The sequence below is a fragment of the Sus scrofa genome, chromosome 1 (genome assembly GCF_054392235.1).
Source record: "Sus scrofa isolate SSC_HxYL_T2T_F1_AM1 chromosome 1, Sscrofa_HxYL_maternal_Yorkshire_Landrace_v2.0, whole genome shotgun sequence".
Taxonomy (NCBI): Eukaryota; Metazoa; Chordata; class Mammalia; order Artiodactyla; family Suidae; genus Sus; species Sus scrofa.
Window position 1 is genome coordinate 4,537,782 of NC_139383.1, and position 14,970 is coordinate 4,552,751.

The window sequence follows — 14,970 nt, forward strand, 5'->3', positions numbered from 1 at the left end:
TCCTTCTCCTTCCTTCCTCCTCCTCCTTTTTCTCTCTCTCAACATGTGTGTCTATGTGTCAAATTTAAAACCAAGAAATATAGGAGTTCCCTTCACCATTCAGAGGTGAACGAACCCAACTAGTATCCATGAGGACACAGGTTCCATCCCTGGCCTCATCCAGAGGGTTAAGGATCCTGCGTTGCCGTGAGCTGTGGTGTAGGCTGCAGGCATGGCTCCCATCCTGCATTGCTGTGGCTGTGCCTCTGATTTGACCCCTAGCCTGGAAACCTCCCTGTGCTGCTGGTATGGCCCTAAAAAGACTAAATAAATTAATTAAATAAAATAAAACCATGAGATATAAAATTGTTAAATGTAAACTTCCAGCAGGATTTGTACAGAACTATTTATGTGACACCAAAATTAATTTTTCCTAAGTAAAGACCGGAAGAAAAATACGCTGTAACCTGAAAGGATGGTGATCTCGGTGGAGAGGCCACAGACCATTTATTTAGTTAGTTATACTTTCACGCTATGTTACCAGTACTGTACTTTAGCATGGATTACGCTTACGACCAGAAGACTCTATTAATAAAACTAATTTTTAAGGGTAAAGAATACATCCTGTTGGTTCTGTTCCTCTGGAGAACCTGACTCCTAAACATCCCCAGAAGAGCATTTCCTGCCACTTTTTTGTGCTCAAACTGCCCTAGCATAATTCCCACTGTTCCCAGCAGAACCCACAAAGCAGATGGGGCTTGACTGGGATAAACAGCACAAATACTATCATTTCCATGTCATTGCTGATAAGAATCGGGTTTGTGAAGTTTGAATGACCCCCCTGCCCCCGGGGCCCTAGATACGTGGCTGGGGAGCATGATCTCCCCCCCACCCCTGCCACTGCCAGAGCTCCCGTAGCATCACAGGACCTAGACCATAGCAGTCGCTACGTCCACCACGAGCAGGACCTGAAGGCACATGCCCACTCCCCTGCCAAGTGTGCTACATGCCCAAGCCCACTCTGCTATCCCTCCCAGCAGGGTGAGAGCCTGGGGACCCCAAAGCAAAGAAGCACTGTTCTTGGAAATGCCGTCAAAGGTATCCCTTGAAATGGTTTACAAAGGAATCTCCTCTTTGCCGGGGAGGGAAAGATTGCTGGGCAGCTAGAGTTGGTTCATGTGCTCCAGGACGGAGTGGTCAGATTTCCTAACACCTAACCCCACCCCCCACCCCATCCTCTGCCTCTATCCTGGGCCGTATTACCTCAAATTCCAGAGTGGAAATAAAAGTTGAAAAGAAATTCGGAGCAAAGTCACAGGCAAAGACAAAAACCATCAACATCCTTGTTCCCACAGATTCAATCACTAGTGCAAAACCCTCAAGAAGCTTCAGAAATTTAAATCAGACTGCGCACAATTAATGACCAGAAACTTCAATTTCATGTTAATTAGTTTTAATTAAAAATTTTTCTCTCTGCTTATCTACAAGGGCTTATTGTCAGTGTCCCAGGAATCTAATCTTGGAAATCCCTGCATTGCATGCTTGACCTTTGCAGCTGAACAATAAAACAATTCTCTGAGTGATACCTGAGTGGCCCTTTCAGGGCAAGAAGCACACTGGCAATAAGGCAGGAAGAGGGACACAGAGCAGACGCTGTAAGTTACACACAACGATGATGCCCCAGAGGCAAGAAATTCATTTCAGATTATCAAGGCATTAGTCAAATTTCTCATCCTAACACTGCATTAATCACTGCCCCAACCTTCCCAAGGTGACCTCTGTAATGTGGTCGGAGCCCCAGAAATCCAGAGATTGGAGGATTACGAATGAACCTGCTCCCACCTCGATCAAGTTCTGTAATGTCCCGCCCTTCAAGAAAATGAGGAAGGGAAGCATCTGTTTCTTGGCGTCTGGGTAGCAGAGAGCTGCTTGGTAAAGTTAAAGGATGAGGGAATCTGTTCCTTTGGGGAGAAGAGCTTGGAAAGGAATTGATCAGGAAACACCCCATCTCTTCCTGCTGCACTCATCAACCAAAGACGGCAAATAAACAAAAAATGCTTCGCCAAACAAACATACCCTCAGCCACGACTCTCACTTTAGAAACATCATTATTTGTGAAATTTTCTTTCATATCCATCCCGAGGAGGCACAGAAAGAAGCATCCATCTGAAGCCTCTGACATAATTGGGAATGTTAACAGCCAATTTTCTCAAACACGACACAACTCTCGTCTGTCTCCAGAAACACAAATACTCCTCTTTGCTTCTAATCAAAGCTCTCTCTTAGGGTTTATCTGCATCCATTTTATTTTATTGTATTTTTGAGTGTTCTGTCAACTCAGCCTTACCAGGGGAACCAGTCCCCCCACCACCACCCCCAGCAGCCAAGTAATGATTCTTAGGAGGTAACAGCTGTGGGCTGATAGATCCTCTCTATTTCTGTGGAAGCTACAGTTGTTTGGAAGGTCAGTCATCAAATGGGACTCATTTTTCACTGGAGACAAAGGCGGTGCCAAGGTCTTTTCAATTTGGATGGAATTAGGCTAGTTTTGCAGAAGCAACCACATGGGCACTGGAGCAGTTTTCCTTTTTAAAAAAATATGGTAGAAGATTTGTATCTTTAAAACTTCATGAAACATTGATCAAGCAGTGCAGTTTTAATGAGATTTGTAAAACAAATGATAAAGCAAAAGTTATGGCTGTTTGTAGGAGAAAAAAAAAGATCCTTATCAAGGAGATCTTATTATTTCAAAATTTACTCTTTACACTGGAATTATTATAATTAATGAGCCATTAGAACTATAAGGTTAGAGAGAGAGGTTGCAGAAAGGGTAATAAAGTAGCACTTTTTACTGTGTATTTGCTAATTCAAGACAATTCAAGGAAACATGACATAATCACTGTTAACAGTTTGAAGCTATTGATAAATCATAGAAATAGGCTCATAATACAAATGCTGCTTTGATTATAGATAGTTTTCTTTTTCTTTTGACAGGTGACTTTGTTGCCTGTTTGTTTTGTTTTTTTCTTATTCCTCTTCCTTTTTTCAGATAACCAGTTTTTACAGACTGCCATAATTCTATTCATAGCTTGCTTCATGGGTTGGATAATCATGGCATATAAATACACACACACACATAATGTTTTATTTAATTAATGCCTTATACAAATGTAAACCTTTTCTCTGCATCTGCTTCTGTTCTTATCACATCCAGGATTCCCTCCATTCACTGCAATAGAACCCCTTTCCTATAAGAGCTGCATCATATCCCATGGCATGGAAGTTCTGTCAAATACTGACTCCCCAAAATATCACCAAGCCAGCCAGTTGCTCATCCACAGCTGAGTTTATTGCTTAGCAGCGGTCAAGGAGAGCCACCATTCAGCAGAGCCGTGGCAGTGCCTCGGAGAGTGAAGGGCAAGTCAAGTCAGTGGTTGAGATTTTGGAGTCTGGTTTAAGGTGCATCTTTCAATTTGGAGGCCGGGTTAGGTTTAGCAAGTAAGGATAGTGCAATTAGAATAGCCTATTTCTAGTTCTGATAAAAAACAAAAACTTATGTTTTTGCAGCTTTATTGGAGCATAATTGACATACAATAAACTGTACATCTTTCAATTGGACACTTTGTAAGTTTTGATATAGGTATAAACTCATGATACCAACTCCACAAGCCAGGTAATAAATGTATCAGTCACCCCCCAAATTCTCATCACGCTACTTTATGATCCTTCCCTCGTACCCTCCTCCTGACTCTGCCCCTCCCCGGGACTCCACCCAGGGCACCCACCAATCCGCTTGCAGTCACTGTAGATTCTAGAGTTTTACATAAATAGAATTATGCTGTATGTACTCATCTGGTATCTTTCACCTAGCAAAATTATTTCAAGATTCTTTTTTGTTGCATCTATCAATAGTTAATTCCCTTTATTGTTGAAAATATTCCTTTGTAAAAAAATATCACCATTGGAGTTCCCGTCATGGCGCAGTGGTTAACGTATCCAACTAGGAACGACGAGGCTGCAGGTTTGATCCCTGGCCTTGCTCAGTGGGTTAAGGATCTGGTGTTGCTGTGAGCTGTGGTGTAGGTCACAGACGCAGCTTGGATCCTGTGTTGCTGTGGCTCTGGTGTAGGCCAGCGGCTACAGCTCTGATTAGACCCCTAGCCTGGGAACTTCCATATGCCACAGGAGCGGCCCTAGAAAAGGAAAAAAAAAAAAAAAAAAAAAACCTGCCGTTATCGAAAATATATATATATATATATCACCATGTATCTATCTGTTAAAGGATATTTGGGTTGTTTATAGTCTGGGGCTATTACAAATAAAGTAGCTATTAAACATTTGTGTACAAGTCTCTGTAGGGACATATGCTTCCATTCCTTTTGGATAAATACCTAGTTGTGCAATGGCTGGACAGTGTGGTTGATATTTACCTTCTGAAGAAACTGCCCAAATGGTTTCCAAAATTGCATCATTTTTTTTTTCCCAGCAGTAGTGTACAAAGTTGCCAGTTTCTCTGCATCTTCGCCAACCCTTGGTAGCCTTAGTCCTTTTTAAGTTATCCATTCTAATAGGTGATGACATCTCATTGTGGTGCTTCCTTAATGACTAAGAGCTCTGAACATTATGCTGTCATAGAGTAGAGTATTCTATAAACGCTAATCAGGTCCTGTTGATTGCTAGCGCTCTTCTTTATTTTTTTGCTGATTTTCTGCTATTTGCTCTATGAACTTTGAGAGATGGCTATTGGAATGTTCAGCTATAATTATATATTTGCTATTTCTTTTTGCAGTTACTTCAATTTACAGTTCATATATTCTGAAGCTTTGTTATTGGGGACAAAAACACAAGTTTCAGGTTCGTTTGACTGAGAGTCCCCTTCATCGCAAGGGGGAGAGGAAATGACCTTCTTTAACCTTGGTGATGTTCTTTGATATACTTGATAATATAGATGTTGTGGCTTTCTTTTGACTGGTCTTAGCTTATGATATTTTTTTCCATACTTGTACATTTGATCTATTTGTGGCTTTGAATTTAAAGTCTATTTCTTGTAAACATACAATTTGGCTTTCTTTTTCATTAGATTCAATGATCTCTGTCTTTTAACTCGGGTGTTTAAACCTTTACATGTAAAGTGATTATTGATAGCATTAGGGTTTAATCTATCATTTTGCTCATATTTGTTCTTACTGCCTTTTTCATCTTTTTCTGCCTTCTTTTGAATTAACTGAATCTTTTTTAAATTCAATTTTATCTCTTTTGTTGGCTCACTAGCTATTATTCTTTGTCATGTTGTTTTAGGGTTTACAGTATACAACTTTAATTTATCAGTCTATTTCCAAATGACAGTGCACATTTCTGTAATATAAGAAACTTTGGTTTCTCTCTTCCCAGCTTCATTCTCTTATTTTAACACATTTTACTTTTTCATATTATACACCCCATGTTATTATTTTGAAGCTGTTAAGTGTCTTCTAAAGAGATGTTAATAATAAAAATTCTCATGTTTTTAATCCATATATGCGTCATTCCTGAGTTCTTCTTCTTCCTTTGTGTAGATCCAGATTCTCAACCAGTATTACCTTCCTTCTGCTTTGAAGGGTTTCCTTTAAATTTCTCATACTGTTAGCCTTCTGGTGGTGAATTCCTTCCAGTTCTGTGTATCTGAAAATATTGTTATTTACCCTTTTTTTTTTTGAAAGATATTTTTGTTGAGTGTAGATTTCTAAGTTAATGGCGTTTTGCTCTCAGGACTTTAAAGACATTGCTCCAATGTTTTTCATTTGCATCATTTCCAGGGAGAGGTGTGCTGTTTTCCTATCTTTGTTCTTCTATGCAGATCAGATTACTTTTTTCTGGCTGCTTCTAAGTTTTCTTTTTTAGTGCTGGCTTTCAGCAATTCAAATACGATGTGCCTTTGTGTCATTTCCTTCATGTTGTGATTCTTGAATCTGCGTGTTCATAGTTTTTTATCACAAGCAATCATTATTCCTTCATTTTTTTTTCTCTTGCTCAAACACCATTGGCGATTCCAACTAAGTATTATAATACTTGAAGTTTATTCATAGTTCACTAATGCTCTTTTCATTTAAATATTTTCCCTGTGTTTTGTTTTGTATAGTTTCTATTACTGTGTCTTTAAGTGCATGAATCTTTTCTTCTGCCATGTCTAATCTGTTGTGGATTCAATGCAGTGTGTTTTTATTGCAGACATTGTCATTTCTATCTCAACAATTTCAATTTAGGTCTTTTCTGTATCTCCATGTCTCCACTTAAATTTTTGGAAATACAGGATACTGTTATTGTTGTTGTTGTTGTTGTTATTATTATTATTATTATTATTATTATTTTAGGGCTGCCCTTGCAGCATTTGGAAGTTCCCAGGCTAGGGGTTGAATTGGAGCTACAGCTACTGGTCTACACCACAACAACTCAGGATCTGAGCCGCATCTGCATCCTACACCACAGCTCACGGCAGTGCCAGATCCTTGACCCACTGAGTGAGGCCAGGGATTGAGCCCATATCCTCATGGATACCAGTCGGGTTCAGTACCATTGAGCCATGATGGGAACTCCCATATAATAACTTTTAATATATTTTTCCTGCTAATTCTAACATCTTGATCAGTTCTGGACCAGTTTTAATTTCATGTATATTTTCCCACTATGGATCATGTTTTCCTCTTCTTTATATGCCTGATATTGCAAATTTTACTTTGAGCGCAGAATATTTTTTAATTCCTATAAATATTCTTGAGTTTTGTTCTGTGATGCAGTTAAATTCCTTACAATTTGATCTTCTCAGAGCTTGCAAATTTATGACTTGTTAAGCTTGTCTGGAAAAGGGCTCTGGCTGGGGCTCATTACTCCCTGCCACAGAGGTACAACCTTTCTAAGTAGTCAACCCAATGCCCCATGAATCGAGCTTGCCAGTATGGCTGGTGTTCAATAGTTTGCCCACACCTGTATGCTGATATGTACTTTTCTGATTCTCTGTAACCATCAGGGTTTTCTCACTTCATAGCTTTCTACTTTCTAGTGTTCTGCCATCTAGCTGCTTTGATCTCCCCAGATTCTCTGTTCCAGCTTCTTGACTTGGAGAGTCTGCTGTGCCACAATCTGGAAATTCTCTCAAGGCAATAAGCTGAGCAGTTACATCATTTTGTTTTGCCCACATTTCTCAAGGGTCATTGTGCTTGTTGCCTGATATCCATGGCCTGAAAATACCATTGTGTCATATGTTTTGCTTTGTTTTGTTGGTTGTTTCATTGTTTCAGGAAGGAGAATCAATCTGGTTCCTATCATTCCTGAAGAGGGGTGCTCTGTATCATAATTTATGACTGACGGTCACAGGAAAGCAATGATATTGAAGCCAGAAGCTCTGGAAATAAAATGAAGTTTGATTCTTTCCAGTAAATATTTTTTTATGTCTTTCAGAAAGTTATTTGTACTCTGGGAAAAAAGTTCCATGAAATAATAAAAATATGTTAATAAAGACAGTATAATAGTAAATTCATGTTAAGCCAGCAAGTAAATCATGTGGGTATAGAGATGCTTCTGTTTCTGTGTCACCCATGATGTCATTTTTCCACCTGAGCTGAAGGAGGGACCTTTAAGGATCATACCCAAGGGCATGATTGATTCATATATTTATCACTCTTTGAGATGTTTGACTGCATATAAGGCTTCTGGGCATGGTTGGGTCAACTTCCATAAAACGTCCGATTTTCCTGCTCTTCTTGCTGGATGATGGTTTGTTGGGTCATTTGAGGTACAGCAGCTGCACAGCAGCACTTAAGACTCTGGAGATCACACATTTGTACACTACAACACAGAAAAACACCAAAAGAAGGATTATTACCAGATTTGTATTCTCTTTCTCAGCAAGGAGCTGAGAGTGACCAGGTTAAACCAAGATCAAATTCTCCATCTGAAGAGCTTGCAGAATCAAATACAGGGTTATTAGCAAAATTACATAAAATGCTATGATTGATTCGTTTGCATTCCAAGTCATTTCATTAATATTAAAGAATCCAGCAAAGTCTTCACAGATATAAATAGAACATTCTGCTCCTCTGCCCTATTTCATGAATCTCTCAAGAAAGGATTTATATGGCCTTGGTGGAACCATCTATTCTGTCTACTAGTCCTTAAATCATGGCATGAAAGAGTCTCTTTAATTTCTTGGCCTTTTGTAAAACATAAAACATGAAATTAAGCCACTTGGAGAAGAAAACAATCCATAATTCTTGAGTGATTAGTTTGGCTTCTTAAATCAAGGTCCAGTTCTTTCCTTCTTGAGTCAAATTATCACATGATCTATTTTCCTAGAGGAGAAACTGTTGAATCAGTGAATGACTGAATGCTAAGTACTACCATGAAGGCAGGTATCAATTTACCAAAGTAGCAAGTATCAATCCCATTTTCAGATAACAGCCAGTATGCTTTTGTGTCACACATCCCATGCCGGTCACTGGGGAACACTCAATGATCAGTTTTTGGCCAAAATACCCTTGTCGGATTGTCAAATTATGTTATGATGTTTTGATACCACTCACCCAAGAATAGTTCAATGTCAGGCAAAAATATTTTTAGCATCCAAATAATTAAGTAACTCTAAAGCAGACAAAAAGTACTGTACTTTACTTGCAAGATCTGTGAAGGAGATACAGCCCTTAAATGCATACCCTATTCCTCTTCCCATTCTATCGCTACAAAAGTTCGGTTACTAAAGCGAACTCCCACAAAAGGTCCCCAAGGACTGTTTTGTGGAGGTATGAACCTCTTTTTCTAGATACGCAAGCTAAGCCTTTTTAAAATATATATTTCTAGTTATTGTGGTGGTTGCCAAATAAAAAGTCACCTAAAGGTGAGTTCAGGTACCCAGAAAGCCAACTGATTGATTATCAAAGGCAAATGTATAAAAATCCAACACTTGGTTTGGTTGTATGTTTTAGCAAGTAAGGTACAGCCAGATACTGGGCCCATACCAAGAGGTGACTAAAAGTGGCAAGGGCAACATTAATAATGGAGGCTTATAGGAAACAGGTCGAAGCAGCTTTAACCCAGCTAGAGAATGAAGAAGAAAGAAGACAGCTGGGAAAATTTAAAACAAAAGAATTCGGATCAGAGCATGACAGCCTGTAGTCTTCTTCTGTGGACTTTGGGTGGAAGATGTCTCCATCTCATGCAGTCATCCGCTTGGTCCAAAGTTCTGGTAGAAGATGTCCCTTTCAGAGGACCATCTGCTTCTTGGGGGTTTCTAAGAAGCCTCAGCTTAGGTCTCCCACAGAGAAAGTCTTCCAGTGAGTTGATAGTTTTTTCCTCTTTAATGAAGACACATGAATCCAAGAATCATCCCCTGGAATGTTACTGCTGTTGCAGTTAATAGTACTTGATACCATCCTTTCACTGGGGTTTGGGGGTTAGCGTCATCTAATGTCTCTTCCAGAAAGCTGGGTGTCAGTAATATAAAGTTTACTTAGGAGAATGTTGAGGAAGTCTCCTTGTACCTGTTGAAACAGCTGGATGAATTACATGAGTTCCTGCAAAATTTGACTATGTCTGCTCGCAGTAGTGTAGAGCTTAGAATTAGAAGCCATATTTACAAATACCTGGACCAGGCTGTTACTCATTCATGGACAGAGTCAATGACTCTTGGAGGCAGCTGTCACTAAAGTCAATGGCAATCTCTTAGATCATGAAAATTCTAGAGCCCCTGAGAATTCCGCTAATTTGAATTTTAAAATTCTTTTTGTTCTCTCTTCTTTTCTTCAAGATTCTTTTGTTTCTTCCTTCCTTCCTTTCTTCCTTTCCTGGAGATTGGAGTAAAGTGGCAGGGCTTTGCAAAGCTCTTTGATAATAGTGCCAGTAAAATGGAATTCCTGGTCACTTGAGAAATAAGTTCCTGGTTGGGAAAAAAAAATTCTGCTATATGAATTATAGTATTTCAGCAAAAAAAAAAAAAAAAAAAAAGATTTCAGTCCCTCCCTCCTAAACATAAACAATGTTCAAAGGATAAAGTAAAAATTCACTGCAAAGGGCAGTTTTGTGAAATCCATTTGGAGGTGAGCAAAGGGGCCCTGAGGTTTGCGCTCTTGCCCCTGTCCCAACTTTACCCACATTTACAGTTTTACCGAGCTTCTGCCACATGCCTGAGCGACCCCCAACCATCCTTAACAATTTTAGTAACTTTTCCCCATCAGTGCTGATGGGGTGCATTAGCTACTTTTCCATCCTGTGGTGGATAATTTTATGCAAGATTTTGAAAGGTTCCATTTGAGGTCTTCTTACTTTGGAGCTGATCTCTTATACTCCATTACAGTGTCTTTGCATCTCTCCAAAGACTTGGTTTCTTGGTGTGTTATGAGGTTGGAATCAGTGGGGGCTGCCTGTCTAATAACCAGCCAGGGCACAGCATTTAGCTTCATGGGAACTCTTTTGTAAGAGAAGCTCCTTTCTAACAGCCTCAGAGCACTCAGAGACTCTTTGAATCCCTGACCACTCTTAATTGGGTTCCCACTCGGGTCAAGAATCCTCTTTGTTTACCAAGCAGTCAGAACATAGATTATCCTACAAGTACGGCTACTTCTAGGGTATCTACCAACCTTGTTGTCTCCATTCTGCCCCTCTGGGTGATGTGAGATTTGTTTCATCTTCATTCATCTGACAGTTTCCTGTTATCAGTCTTAAGAAATGACCCATCAACAACCCATCAACAAGTCTGCAGTTGCTGTGGGCTTCTCAAATATATTTGGGGAAGAGGTAGTTTGCCCATGGAGATTAGGAAGTCATGGGTTTCTCCTTCAAGGTGATGAGAGAAAAGCAGTAGGATTCGAAGTATGAATGAATGGAAATCAGGAGAAAACAGGAAAAAAAAGAATTTCCTAAGCTATAAATTTACTGCTAAGAAACATCACATTAGCAACAAAGAATCTACACTGTAAAGACCAACAAAATCAGAGAAGACCCCAAAGCCAGGCTAGTGAAGTTTCCACCAGTCTAGCTTCTGCAGCTGAGAGACTTGGTTAACAGGTCAAGAGAAACGCTCCCATGGTTCCTGTGGAGCAGAGTCAGAACAGGATGGGCTTTGTCTCTCATGCAAAAATACGTAAAAATGACGCCATAGGCACTGAGAGGGAGGTTGATGGAGGCTAATTTGACTCACAGAAAGCATGTTAATGTTTAGGATTAGCCAGGACTTGGTTAGGTCACATTGCGGTGTGCCGATTTCAGAAAACTTGGGAAACCACTGTCGGCAGCAACAAGTGAAATTCAGCAAACTTCTGAATTGTGTCTTAGCGACTGGCGTGGGAAAGTTTAGAAGGTTCTATAGTCTGTGATGATAAGGGATTGACCTCCTTAGAGTCAAGCATGTCCTCAGAAATGAAGTTGACTGTAACAATATTGTAACTTCTCTTTGTACAGCTTCTGCCCTTTCTGAGCTAGAACACAGAGTAGATAGATGTAAACTGTCTTAAAAGCTTACCAGTTTACCTCCTCTTTCAAACACAATAAAAGGTCGTCTACATATAAGACAGGAATAGAAACAAAGGGAAATGTAAAGTCCTTGAGGTCCTAATTGAGAAAAACCTGCAACACTTCAGTAAATCCTTGGGACAAGAGTGTAGATATACTGTCGATTGTCCCGAGAGAAGCAAACAAATACTGTGTTGATGGATGGGAACACTGAAAGCCAATACAATGGACAGCTATAAAAGACACATTCTCAGTAGGCAGCACACACACACTAGTATTAGGATTTGGTACTATAGGGAGGGTCCAGAGGTTCTAAACAAATTTACCTCTCTGCACAGCACTGGTTGTTGGTTTTGTCTTAGTTTAGGTTGGTTTCTGCTTGTTGCTGTTGTTGTCTTCTGCTGTCTTGTTTCACCAGGAAGATTGGACTGGGTACAGGGGCAGGTACAAGGTATGACAAATCCTCTCCCCATTAGACTTTTGACTATTGATTTTGGTCCTGCTTTAGTTTCTGGCTTAAGAGGGTATTGTATGAGTTTGAATAGAGAATCACTCCATTTTATTTTTTTAATTTTTTTAGCTCTTACAAGTCAATTCCTTCATCAATGTCCTTTCTTTCTTTCTTTTTTTTTTTTTTTTTTTTTTTTGTCTTTTTTACTATTTCTTTGGGCCGCTCCCACGGCATATGGAGGTTCCCAGGCTAGGGGTCGAATCGGAGCTGTAGCCACCGGCCTATGCCAGAGCCACAGCAATGCGGGATCCAAGCCGCATCTGCAACCTACACCACAGCTCACGGCAACGCCAGACCGTTAACCCACTGAGCAAGGGCAGGGACCGAACCTGCAACCTCATGGTTCCTAGTCGGATTCGTTAACCACTGCGCCACGACGGGAACTCCCAATGTCCTTTCTGTATATGTATCTACAAGTATCTTTAAGAAGTCTTATTCCCTCTGACTTTTTTCAAAATTGAGATATAATTCACGTATCACAAAACTTATCATTTTCAAGTATACATTTCAATGGTTTTAGTATGTTCACTATGCTCTAAGACCATCACTACTATCTAATTTTATGACTTCTCCAAAAAGAAATCCCACACCTATTAACAGTCAGTCCCAAGCCCCCTCTCCACTCACCCTCCGGCAAACACTAATCAACTTTCCATCTCTTTGGATCTTCTGGTCCTGAACATCTCACATAAATGGGGTCATATAATATGTGATCATTTGTGTCTGGCTTTGTTCACACAGCTTAATGTTTTCATCATCAGGACTTATGCTGTCAATGTCATAACATACATCATGCCTTCATTCCTTTCTATGGCTGAAAAAGATTCCATTGTACGGATATACCACTCTGTTACCCATTCATCAGTTGATGGGCACTTGGGCCAGGTTTTTAGCTTTCATAAATAATGCTGCTAATGACCATTTACATACAAGTTTATGTGTGAACATATTTTCAAACACTGATTATACACCTAGGAATAGAACTTGTGTCATACAGTAATGCTATGTTCAACTTTTTCAGGAACTGCTAAACTTCTTACTGTGCCTGAATCATTTTACATTCCTAGAGGAACATGTGAGGGTTCCAACTGCTCTACATCTTCACCAACACTTGCTATTGTCTGATGCTGACAGTGATGACAATGATGACACGGCGGTGGCCACCCTAGTGAGTGTAACATGACATCATTGTGGTTCTAATTGTCATCTCCCTAATGACTCATGATACCAAACTTATTGTTTCATGGGTTTATTTGCCATGACCATATCATCTTTAGAAAAACATCTGTCCAAATCCTTTGCCTGGTTTTTATTTGGGTTGTCTTTTTATTCTTAGAAGGATAGTTTATATGTTCCAAATACTAGATCCTTAGCAAATATACAGATTTACAAATATTTTCTCATTCTGTGAATTTTTTTCCCTTCCCTTACCAAGAAGTTCACAAAAAAAAAAAAAAAAGATATCTGGAAGTCTGGAAGTCTTCCCTATGATGCAAGTTTGCTTGTCTTCAGAAATTCTAGAAGCATGGTCTCTTATAAAATATTGTAATAAAATTCATTAATCAAAACAATAGTAATTTTTCCATGTGAAATGTCAACTGTTATCTAAGCTTTAGCATTAAAAGAAAGGTGAAAGAGGTGAAGGATTACAATAAATAATGATTTTGCATGTTGAAGAAATAGAAGGCATGTGATTAGACAATCTAACTATACATAGACCCTTTTAGTTCACTTCATTAAACAGCCATATAAGAGACTAAAGGATTCTATTAACTTCCCTTATGCTAAATGAAAATTTCAAGAACCAATTATTCCTGTGTCTAATGAGTAACACCATAAAATCAGCCAAGCCGTACATGAGGCTTTAAACTCTGTCCCATGGTTGGTCCAAGCTAAAAACCACTCAAGCCTTCAAATTAGGTTGAAAGACTCAACACTGAGATGAGAACGAAGGGCCCTGGGGCATCTGGCAGAAAGAGGTGGACGCTTGCCTCTGACCAGTGAAAATGCACCTCATTTTACACAGCAATTTTGCTCCCCAAGTTATATGTAAATTGTGCTGTTTTCAAATCTATTTTATATACACTGGAAGTTTTGCTATTTAAAATTATATTGCAGTGAGTCCTTTTAAAAATAATGAACACTTTGTGAATAATAGTTGCCCTTCAGCTAATCTGTACCATACATTTGGATTTTCAAATACTACATTTTATTAAAATAGGGCACACCATGCAATGAGATGACAGCTGGACAAAATAGATTCTTCTGCAAAGATAGAAAACAAGAGATCAGTATGTACTAGGGCATAGCCCTGGTTTCTGCATTTGGAGGAATGTGTTGGGTCTGGAAAGAATCCAGAGATGAGCAGCTACAGCGATGGAGTTAATGGAAACCAAGACCCTTGAGGAAATGTTAGAAGGCTCAAGCTTACTTAACTTGGAACAGAGGAAGGTTCTCTAAGGTCCTCCTTGTTCACTGTCTTCAAAAATATGCAACAAAAGGAAAAGGTTTACAGTAAAATGTGAAGTAAACAAAGTGAATATAAAATATCATCGTGACTATGTAAGAATAAGTATAAATAAGAGCAAAGAATGCAAAGAAAATGCAATGATGAAAGCAGTGGATACACTGGGGAGGTATGGATAAAATGTGTTTCTGTTTAAAACTCCCTTTAATGTTATTATAAATTACAGTATTATTTTATTATAATTGCATTGTGTAATATCATAATTTATATAATGTAATACAGTAATAGTGTAATAATGTTATATTTAACCTACATAATTTAGAGAGGAAAAGTGAGGCAGCTTAGATAAATGTGAATAAGCAGCTTGGACAAGAAAATTCAAGAGGAAAAAAGAAAAATTATTATCTTCAAATCATCTCCCTTCCTGACTCTTTTATGCTGCTGCCTCCACTCCTTTAGCCTCAAGGATCACTGGGTTACTGGGTCAGCTGGGAATATTATGTGCTTTGATTTATCGCTTGATTCAACAAAGATTAGG

The 14,970-nt window shown here is 39.1% G+C and overlaps 1 long non-coding RNA gene across 1 annotated transcript in view; it reads right to left on the reverse strand.

Moving 5' to 3' along the window:
• Positions 1–5,846: 5,846 nt before the first annotated feature.
• Positions 5,847–14,970, reverse strand: part of LOC146405884 (uncharacterized) — a 37,888-nt gene continuing 28,764 nt past the window's right edge. Inside the window, exon 2 of the long non-coding RNA XR_014839443.1 lies at positions 5,847–9,883. This is a non-coding gene — a long non-coding RNA (uncharacterized LOC146405884). The remainder of the gene's footprint in view (positions 9,884–14,970) is intronic.